The sequence below is a fragment of the Pteropus medius genome, unplaced genomic scaffold, assembly GCF_902729225.1.
Source record: "Pteropus medius unplaced genomic scaffold, Ma_sr-lr_union100, whole genome shotgun sequence".
Lineage (NCBI taxonomy): Eukaryota > Metazoa > Chordata > Mammalia > Chiroptera > Pteropodidae > Pteropus > Pteropus medius.
Window position 1 is genome coordinate 8,028,003 of NW_024353908.1, and position 9,722 is coordinate 8,037,724.

The following is a 9,722-nucleotide window of genomic DNA, read 5'->3' on the forward strand; positions in this document are numbered from 1 at the left end:
ATGTTTGTGGCTCCTTTGTCAAAAATTACTTATGAGCATTCTGGGAAACATGGCATAGTGAGAGATGTCCTCAGATCTCTCCCCTTGAAACAACAATAAGCTGAACATCTAAAACTGAAAAAAAAAAAAAAGCATCCAAACTGCACACGAGCACATCTGAGCATGGGATCTGCATATAAGGGCTACCACAGGTCAGAACCCTGGGTGTCAGGCGGTGTACTGGGAGAAATAAAGAAGCTGCTCCGCTCAGCTGCCAGAGCTACCTGTAGGAGAAGGGAGAGAGGTGAAGGTGCGGCAATTTCCCGGAACAGCCCTGCACGGGAAAGCTGTGAGTTCCCCATGGCTGGTGGGCATCAGGGCACACTAATAAGGACGAAAAGCAGAAAAGGGGACAGGACCACAGAGAAACAACAGTTGATTTTTACCAGCCCTGGTTGCAAAACCGAGGCTGGGCCACAGTCATCATCCCCCAACCCAGAGGGACACTCTACCTATGCCCTCTAAGACAGATCACCATGGAACCCCCAGGAGAATCTCAACAAATGCTGCCAAGACTGTTGCTAACACTAACAGGGAATGAGACTGAGGGTAGTGAGCATGATTAAATATCTACAAGAAAATAAAATAGGCATTATTACGGCTTTATATGAAGCAGGGATCCAAGAGGCTTCACCATCACCTACTGGAAACCAAAAGAAAAGTGCCTTCTTTGCAGCAGACTGAAAAGAGACTTTATATAATAATAATTCTTTCTGTAAAAACAGCAGAACGCATTTCCATCAATGCCCAGGCAGAAAAATAGTCCATTAAACCATGAACAAACAAGGTGACAAGGCATCTCAGAAAGAAAGAGAAAAATCTCCAGAAAATAAGCTTACAGACATAGAAATATGCAACTTAAATGACAGAAAATTCAGGATGATACTTCTGAAAAAAACAATGAGATTGAAAACAACTCAAATCAACAAGTTCAGGAATTAAAAAAATAACTAGATGAACAGAGCAAGGAGATTGAAACCCACAAAAGGAACAAATAGAACTTCTATAGATGAAGAACACACTGCAAGAGTTGAAAATGAAATAGCAGGCTTGAGAAATAGAGTAAATAAATAGAGGAAAGGATCAGCGATATCAAAGACAGAAATCTAGGCATAAATCAGAAGGAAAAGAGAGAAATCAAAGAATGAAAAATAATGAAAGAGAAATTCAAGAACTAGCTGATATCTTCAGGAGAGGAAACATAAGAATAATGAGCAATATCGATGGCAAGGAAAAGGAACAGGGACTAGAAAGCATTTTCAGACAAATAGTGGATGAGAATTTCCCAAATCTAAGGAATGAACTGGAGCGTGGAATTTAAGAAGTCAACAGAACACCCAATTACCTCAATACAAAAAGGCTTTCACCAAGACACATTGTATTAAAGTTATCAAAAATCAACAACAAAGATAGAATTCTCAGGGCAGCCCAGGAGAAGAAAACAGTAACTAATAAAAGAAAACCCATTAGATTATCATCAGACTTCTCAGCACATACCTTACAAGCCAGAAAGGAATGGAATCAAATATTTAAGCTATTAAGTGAAAGGAACTGCCAGCCTAGAATAACATATCCAGCTAAGCTCTCCTTTAGATATGAAGGAGAAATTAAGACCTTTCCAGACATACAAAAATTGAAGGAATTCTCCACTACAAGGCCTGCACTACAGAAAATACTGAAAGGGGTTAGCTCATCTAAAACAAAATGACGACAACAACAACAAAAATACATAATTAGGAGTAAAGTGACTATTAGGCAAATAGAAGCTGAGGAGTGCAAACCATACTAAGAACAGGGCATTATATTCTTAAAAAATAAGAACAGAATTGTTATAGCAAGATAGTAATGAACATTCAGCATACATAGAGACAAATTGAGATAACAGTGACTGAAAAGAAGAGGATTCGAAGATCCAAATTCACAAAGGGGAATAGAGATAAGGCACACAAAGAAGAAAATGGACAACTGTATATATGTAACTAACCTTTTCATATTCGTAATGATAACCACACACCAAAGATTCAGAATTGAAGTATATAACACAAAACAAGAAGAATTAGAGATAAAATCCACAAAATCCAACCAAAATAAAGAAAACAGAAACACATGGACAAGGAAGGAATGCAAACACCGAGATACCAGAAAGCAAAAGATAAAATGGCTATAAGAAGACTTCATATTTCAATAATCACTCTAATGAAAATGGTCCAATAAAAAAGCACAGAGTTCCAGAATGGATCAAAAAACAAAATCCAACCATATGCTGCCTCCAAGAGACACACCTCAGCTCCAAAGACAAATGTAGGCTCAAAGTGAAAGGGCGAAAAATAATATTTCAAGCAAATGGCATTCAGAGAACAGCAGAAGTAGTGGTACTAATATCAGATTTTAAAAAAGACTTCAAAATAAGAAAGGTAAAGAAAGATACTGAGGGACACTTCATAATGTTAAAGGGAATCATGCACCAAGAAAACATAACACTTATTAATATCAATGCTCCCAATCAGAGAGCCCCAAAATATGTAAAGCAATTACTAACAGAACTAAAGGGAGAGACAGATCAAAACACTATCATAGTAGGGCACCTACATACTCCACTGTCAGATATGCACAGATCATCCAAACAGAAAATAATAAGGAAATAACATTGTACCAACTGGACATAATTGACATATACGGAGCCTTCCGTCCCCAAACAGCTGCTTATACATTCTTCTCTAGTGCACATGGAACATTCTCAAGAATCTACCACATACTGGGACAAAGAGATAGCCTCAACAAATATAAGAGATTTGAAATCTTACCAACCATATTCTCTGATCATAATGCTTTGGAACTAGAGATAAACTGCAAAAGGAAATCAAGAAGAACTACAAATACATGGAGATTAAATGACATGCTACTGAAGAATAACTGGGTCAGGGAAAAATAAAAGAGGGATTAAGAAATACATAGAAACAAATGATAATGATAGTACAACATATCAAAACTTTTGAGACACAGCAAAAGCAGTCATAAGAGGAAAGTTCATATCATTACAAGCCTATTTCCAAAAACAAGGATGAGCCCAAATAAACAACTAATGCTTCATCTTAAAAAAAATAGAAAAGGAAGAACAAATGAGGCCTAAAATCAGTAAAAGGAAAGATATAATCAAAATTAGAGCAGAAATAAATGAAATTGAAAACAAACAAAAAAAAAAGTAGAAAAAATAAATGCATCAAAGAGCTGGTTCTTTGAAAAGGTTAATAAAATTGACAAACCCCTGGCTAGACTCACTAAAGAAAAAAGAGAAAAGACACAAACAAAAGATGAGAAATTATGACTGACATCACAGCAATACAAAAGATCATGCAAGAATTTTATGAAAAAGTATATAACACCAAATTTAGTAATCTAGAAGAAATGGACCAGTACTTAGAAAAATACAACCTTCCTAGACTGAATCAAGAAGATCTGGAAAATCTAAGTAGACAGATCAGCAGTATGGAAATTGAAACAATCATCAAAACCCTACCAAAAGTAAAATTCCAGGACCAGATGGCTTCACCGGTGAATTCTAACAAACATTCAAAGATGTAATACCATTCTCCTCAAACTCTTCCAAAAAGTCATAGATGAGGCAATACTTCCCAACTCATTTTATGAGGCCAATATTACTCTGATACCAAAACCTGGTAAAGATAACACACACACAAAAAAACTACACACCAATATCTCTCATGAACACAGATGCAAAAATCCTAAATAAGATACTAGTAAACTCAAAGCAGTGTTTTATTAAAAAGATTATACCCCACTCTCAAGTGGTCTTCATCCCAGGGGCACAGGGATGGTTCAACATACACAAATTGATTAATGATACACCACATAAACAAATTTAAAAATAAGAATCATGTGATCATATCAATAGATACAGAAGAAGCTTTAGACAAGATATAGCATCCATTTATGATCAAAACACATAACAAAATCAATATAGAAGGAAAGTACCTTAACATAATAAAGGCCATAGATGACAAACTCTCAGCTAACATTATACATAATGGTGAAAAACTAAAAACCTTCCTTCTAAGATCAGGAAAAGGCAAGAATGTCCACTATCACTACTGTTATTCAATATAACATTGGAGGTCCTAGCAAGTGCAATCAGACAAGAGAAAGATGTAAAGTTAACCAAATATGAAATGAAGAAGTCAAACTGTCTCTATTTGCTGATGACATGATTCTCTATATAGAAAATCCTAAGAACACTAGAAACAATAAGCAAATACAGTAAAGTTTCTGGATACAAGATCAACACTAAAAATTCCATAGTGTTCCTGTACTCTAACAATGAAGTGTCAGAAAAAGAAGTAGAAAAAATAATTCCTTTTGCAAATGCAACAAAAAAGATAAAACACCTAGGAATAAATTTAACAAAACATATGAAGGACCTATATGATGAAAATTACAAGACCCTATTAAAAGAAAATACAAAGAAATGAAAAGATATTCCATGTCCTTGGATTGGAAGAATCAACATAGTTAAAATGATCTTATTACCTAAAGCATTGTACAGATTTAATGCAATCTCCATCAAAATCCCATTGGCATTTTTTAAAGAAATAGAACAAGAAATCATCAGATTTGTATAGAAGCACAAAAGACTCTGAATTGCCAAAGCCATCCTGAGAAAAAAGACTGGAGGCATCACTCTGCTCGACTTCAAATTATACTACAAAGTTACAGTAATCAAAATGGCATGGTATTGGCAGCAAAACAGACATGGTATTGGCAGCAAAACAGACACAGGGACCAGTGGAACAGAATCGAGAGTCCAAAAACACACTCATACTTATACGGGCAAAGAATATTTGACAAAAAAAGCCAAAAACATACAGTGAAGAAAGGAAAGCCTCTTCCATAAAAGGTGCTGGGAAAACTGGGAGGCCACCTGCAAAAGAATGACACTAAACTGTTGTCTATCACCACACACCCAAATTAACTCAAAATGGATTAAGGACCTGAATAGAGGACCTGAAACGTGCATAAAAGAAAACATATGAACTAAACTCAAGGACCTTGGACTTAAAGAGGATTTCATAATTTGACCTCAAAAACAAGGAAAGGAAAAGCCAAAATAAATGAATGGGACTACATCAAACTAAAAAGCTTCTGTTCAGCAAAAGAAATCGTCAGCAAGGTATAGTGACAACCATCTGAACGGGAAAATATATTTGCAAGCAACACCTCCAATAAGGGCCTAATATCTAAAATATACAAAGAACTCATATGACTCAATAACAACAAAAAAGCAAATGATCCAATCAGAAAATGAGCAAAGGACCTGAACAGACACTTCTCCCTACAAGATATACAAATGGCCAACAAATATTTGAAACGATGTTCAAATTAGGAAAATGCCAATCAAAACTACAGTGAGATACTATCTCATACTTATTAGAATAGCTATAATCAACAGGACAAGTAATAACATGCTGGAGAAGATGTGGAGAAGAAAGAACTCTTATACACTGCTAGTGGGACTACAAATTGGTACAGCGACTATGGAAAAACAGTATGGAGGTTCCTCAAAAAACTAAGAATTGATCTACCATATGATCCAGCAAGCCCTTTACTGGGTATTTACCCCAAAGACTTGAAAACCCATATCTGAAAAGATATTTGCACACCGATGTTCATAGCAGCATTATTCAGTGACCAGAACATGGAAGCAACCGAAATGTCCTAGAATAGATGATTGGCTAAAGAAGCTGTGGTACATATATGCAATGGAATATTACTCATAAGAAGAGATGAAATACTGCCATTTGTGACAACATGGATGGACCTCAAAATAATCATGCTAAGCGAAATAAGCCAGCAGAAAAAGTTGAAAATCACATGATATCACTTATATGTGGATATATAAACCTAAAAGCAACAAATGAACAGGACAAACAAACAGAGACTCATGGACATGGAAAATGGACTAGTGGTTACCAAAAGGTAGGGGATGGGGCAGCAGCAGAGAGGTAGACAGGGTAAGGGAGTCAAATACAGTGGGTTAGGGGGAGGGCGAAGTGGGTAAAGGGGATCAAATAGATGGTAGCTGAAGGAAACTAGACTTCGGGTGGTTAGAATATATATAATATATAGATGTCAAATAATATACACCTGAAAATTATATAATTGTATTAACAAATCTTATCCCAATAAATTGAATTTTAAAAAAAGACAAAAAATAATAAATAAAAAATAAAAATAAATTTAAAAAATTACTTGCATATATGTATATAAAAACATACACACACATACATATACATACACATATATATGTATATGGTTTATTTGTGGACTCTCATTTCTCTTCCACTAGTCTGTGTGCCTATTTTTCTGACAATATCATGGTATTTTTATTTTTGTCAATTTTGGGTATAATTACAAGTCAGGCAGAGTGATACCTTCTGCCTCATTCTTTTTTCTCAAGATTGCTTGGCTATTTGGAGTATTTTTTTTAATTCCTTAGAAATTTGATGTTTGTTCTTTTTCTTTAAAAAATATTAATGGGATTTTGATGGAGATTGCATAAAATCTGTATATTGCTTTAGGTAATAAGGTCATTTTAACTATGATGATTCCTCCAATTCATGAACACAAAATATCTTTTCATTTTTTTGTGCTTTCTTCAATTTATTTTAATAATGTCTTATACTTTTCAGTGTATAGGTCCCTCACACACTTCATTAGGTTTACTCTTTTTGTTGCAATTACAAATGGAATTTATTTCTGAAAATTTATTGTCAATGCATAGGAATTCTATGGATTTTTTGTACATTGATTTTGTACCCTGAAACTTTACTGTCTTTGTTTTTTGTTTCTAATAGTTTTTTTCTGTGGAGTTTTTAGAGTTTTCTTTATAGAGAATCACGTATACTGCACAAAGTGACAATGTGACTTCTTCATTCCCAATTTGAATGCCTTTTGTTTCTTTCTCTAGCCTAATTGCTCTAGCTAGGACTTCCAACACTATATTGAATAATACCGGTGATAGCAGACAGCCTTGCCTTGTTCCTGAATCTACAGGGAAGGCTTTTATTTTTATCACCATCAAGTATGATGATAGCTGAGGTTTTGTCATATATGGCCTTTATTATGTTGAGATAGTTTCCTTCTATGCTCATTTTATTAAGTGTTTTAATCATAAATGGATGTAATATCTTGTCAAATACTTTTTCTGCATCTACTTTATATGATCATATGATTTTTATCCTTCATTTTCTTTCCATGGTATATTACATTAATCGATTTGTGTGTGTTAAATCATCCTTGTGCCCTTGGAATAGAGCACACTTGATTGTGATGTTTTGATTGTATTGGGTATATGATTTGCTGGTATTTTGTTCAGGGTTTTTGCATCTGTATTTATCAGAGATATTTATCTATAGTTTTTCATTGTGGTCATTTTTATCTTTACTAGGTTTTGATATCATGGTAATATCGGCCTCATGAAATGGGTTAGGAAGTACTGCCTCTTCTTTAATTTTTTGGAAAAGTTTGAGAACAGGTGTCAACTAATCTTTGAATGTTTGGGAGAATGCACTAATGTAGCCAGCCATCTGGTCCTGGGCTCTTACTTTGGGAGAGGTTTTTGATGATTGTTTCTATTTCCTCACTGTTGATCAGTCTATTCTGATTTTCCAGTTCTTCATGATTCAATCTAGGAAGGTTGTATGTTTCTAAGGACTTGTCCATTTATTCCAGATTGTTGGATTTGGTGACGTATCATCTTGCATGGGATTCTTGTATGATACTCTGTATTTCAGTGGTATCTGTCATAACTTCTCTTTCATTTCTGATTTTGTTTATGTCTGTCTTTTCTCTTTTTTCCTAAGTGAATCTAACCAGTAGTTTGTCAATTTTATTGATCTTTTTAAAAGACCAACACTTTGCTGCCTTAATGTTTTCTATTGTCCTTTTGTTCTCAATTTCATTTAATTCTGCTCTAATTCTTATTATCTACTTTGTTCTGCTGACTTTGGGCTTCATTTGTTGTTCTTTTATTAATTTTTAGCATGTAATATTTAGTTGTTTATTTGTATTTTTCTTCTTTCTTGAGATAGATCTGAAATGTACGGACTTTGTTCCTAGTATCCCTTCTACCGTGTCCCCAAAGTTTTGATATGTTGTATGTAATTCTCATTTGTAACTGTGTGTCTCTTGCTCTCTCCTTTTATTTCTTCTTTGACCCAGTCATTCTTTAGTAGCACTTCTTTAATCTCAACATATTTGTGTTTTTTCCTCACTTTCTTTCTGCAGTTGGTTTTTAGTTTTAAAGCATTGTGGTAGGAGAATAGGCTCAGTATGATTTCAATCCTCTTAAATTTGTTGAGGCTAGTTTTGTGTCCTAATGTATGGTATGTCCTTGAGAATATTCCATGTGTGCCAGTGAGGAAGGTATAATCTGGTGTTTGGGATGAAAGGCTCTGTAAATGTCTATTATGTCCGATTGTTCTAATCTGTCTTTTAAGGCTGATATTTTCTTACTGACTTTCTGTTTGGATGCTCTCTCCAGAGCTGACAATGCAGTGCCTAGGTCGCCCAGAATAATTGTGTTTTTGTCAGTTTCTCTCTTTAATTCTGTTAGTAGTTCCTTCACGTATTTTGGTGCTCCCTGACGGGAGCATATATATTGATGTATTGCCACCTTAATCATTATGAAGTCTCCATATTTGTCTCTCAAGACTTTTAGTTCTTGAAGTCTGTTTTGTCATATATAAGTATGGCTATCATACTTTTTGTAGATGCCATTTGCATAAAGTATGGTTTTCCACCCTTTCACTTTGAGTCTATATTTGTCTTTGGGACTGAGATGTGTCTCCTGAAGGCAGCATATGCTTGGGGTTTGTTTTTGATCCAATCTGCTACTCTGTGCTTTTTTATTGGTGAGTTCAGTCCATTTGCATTCAGGGTGATTATTGAAATATGAGGGTTTTCTATAGACATTTTATCTTTTGTTTTCTGTTATCTCAGTGCCTCCACTGTTTATTTTGGATCTTCTGTCTATGAATTTAATCTGTTGGTATTCAATACTTATTTTCTCTTTCCTATTGTTTTCTGTTACCTATCTCAGTTCTGGAATTTTTTGTCTTGTTACTATTATGTAAAGGAAAGTTTCAGATCCATAGTAGTTTTTATCTCTGTGCATATTATTTTTATTCCCTATGGAAAATTTGGATTCTTACTCTGTCCACTTTTCTGTTTTTATTGTCTCAAATTATCCTTATTTGTGTTGCGTTAACTGTTGTCTTCTCTTTTCATTTTTTTTACCTTTAACCATTATATAATATTTTAGCTTATAGCACCATGTTCTTAATAACGGTTGCACTTTCCTGTTTCTGTCTGTCTGTTAGTCATCTTGTTCATAGTTTCGTATTTATTTGAACTTTAGGTGGAATGACCCTCTACCTAATGTACCTGTAATGAATCACCATATGATCCAGCAGTTGTACTTCTGGGTTCTTGTCCATAGAAATCTAAAACACTAATTTGAAAAGGTATATGCATCCCTGTGTTCACTGCAGCATTAGTTACATTAGCTGAGCTATGTAAGCAACCTAAGTGTTCACTGATAGACTATTGGATAAAGGAGAGGTGGTACATATATACAACGGAAGATTACTTGGGATAAGAAATAAAAT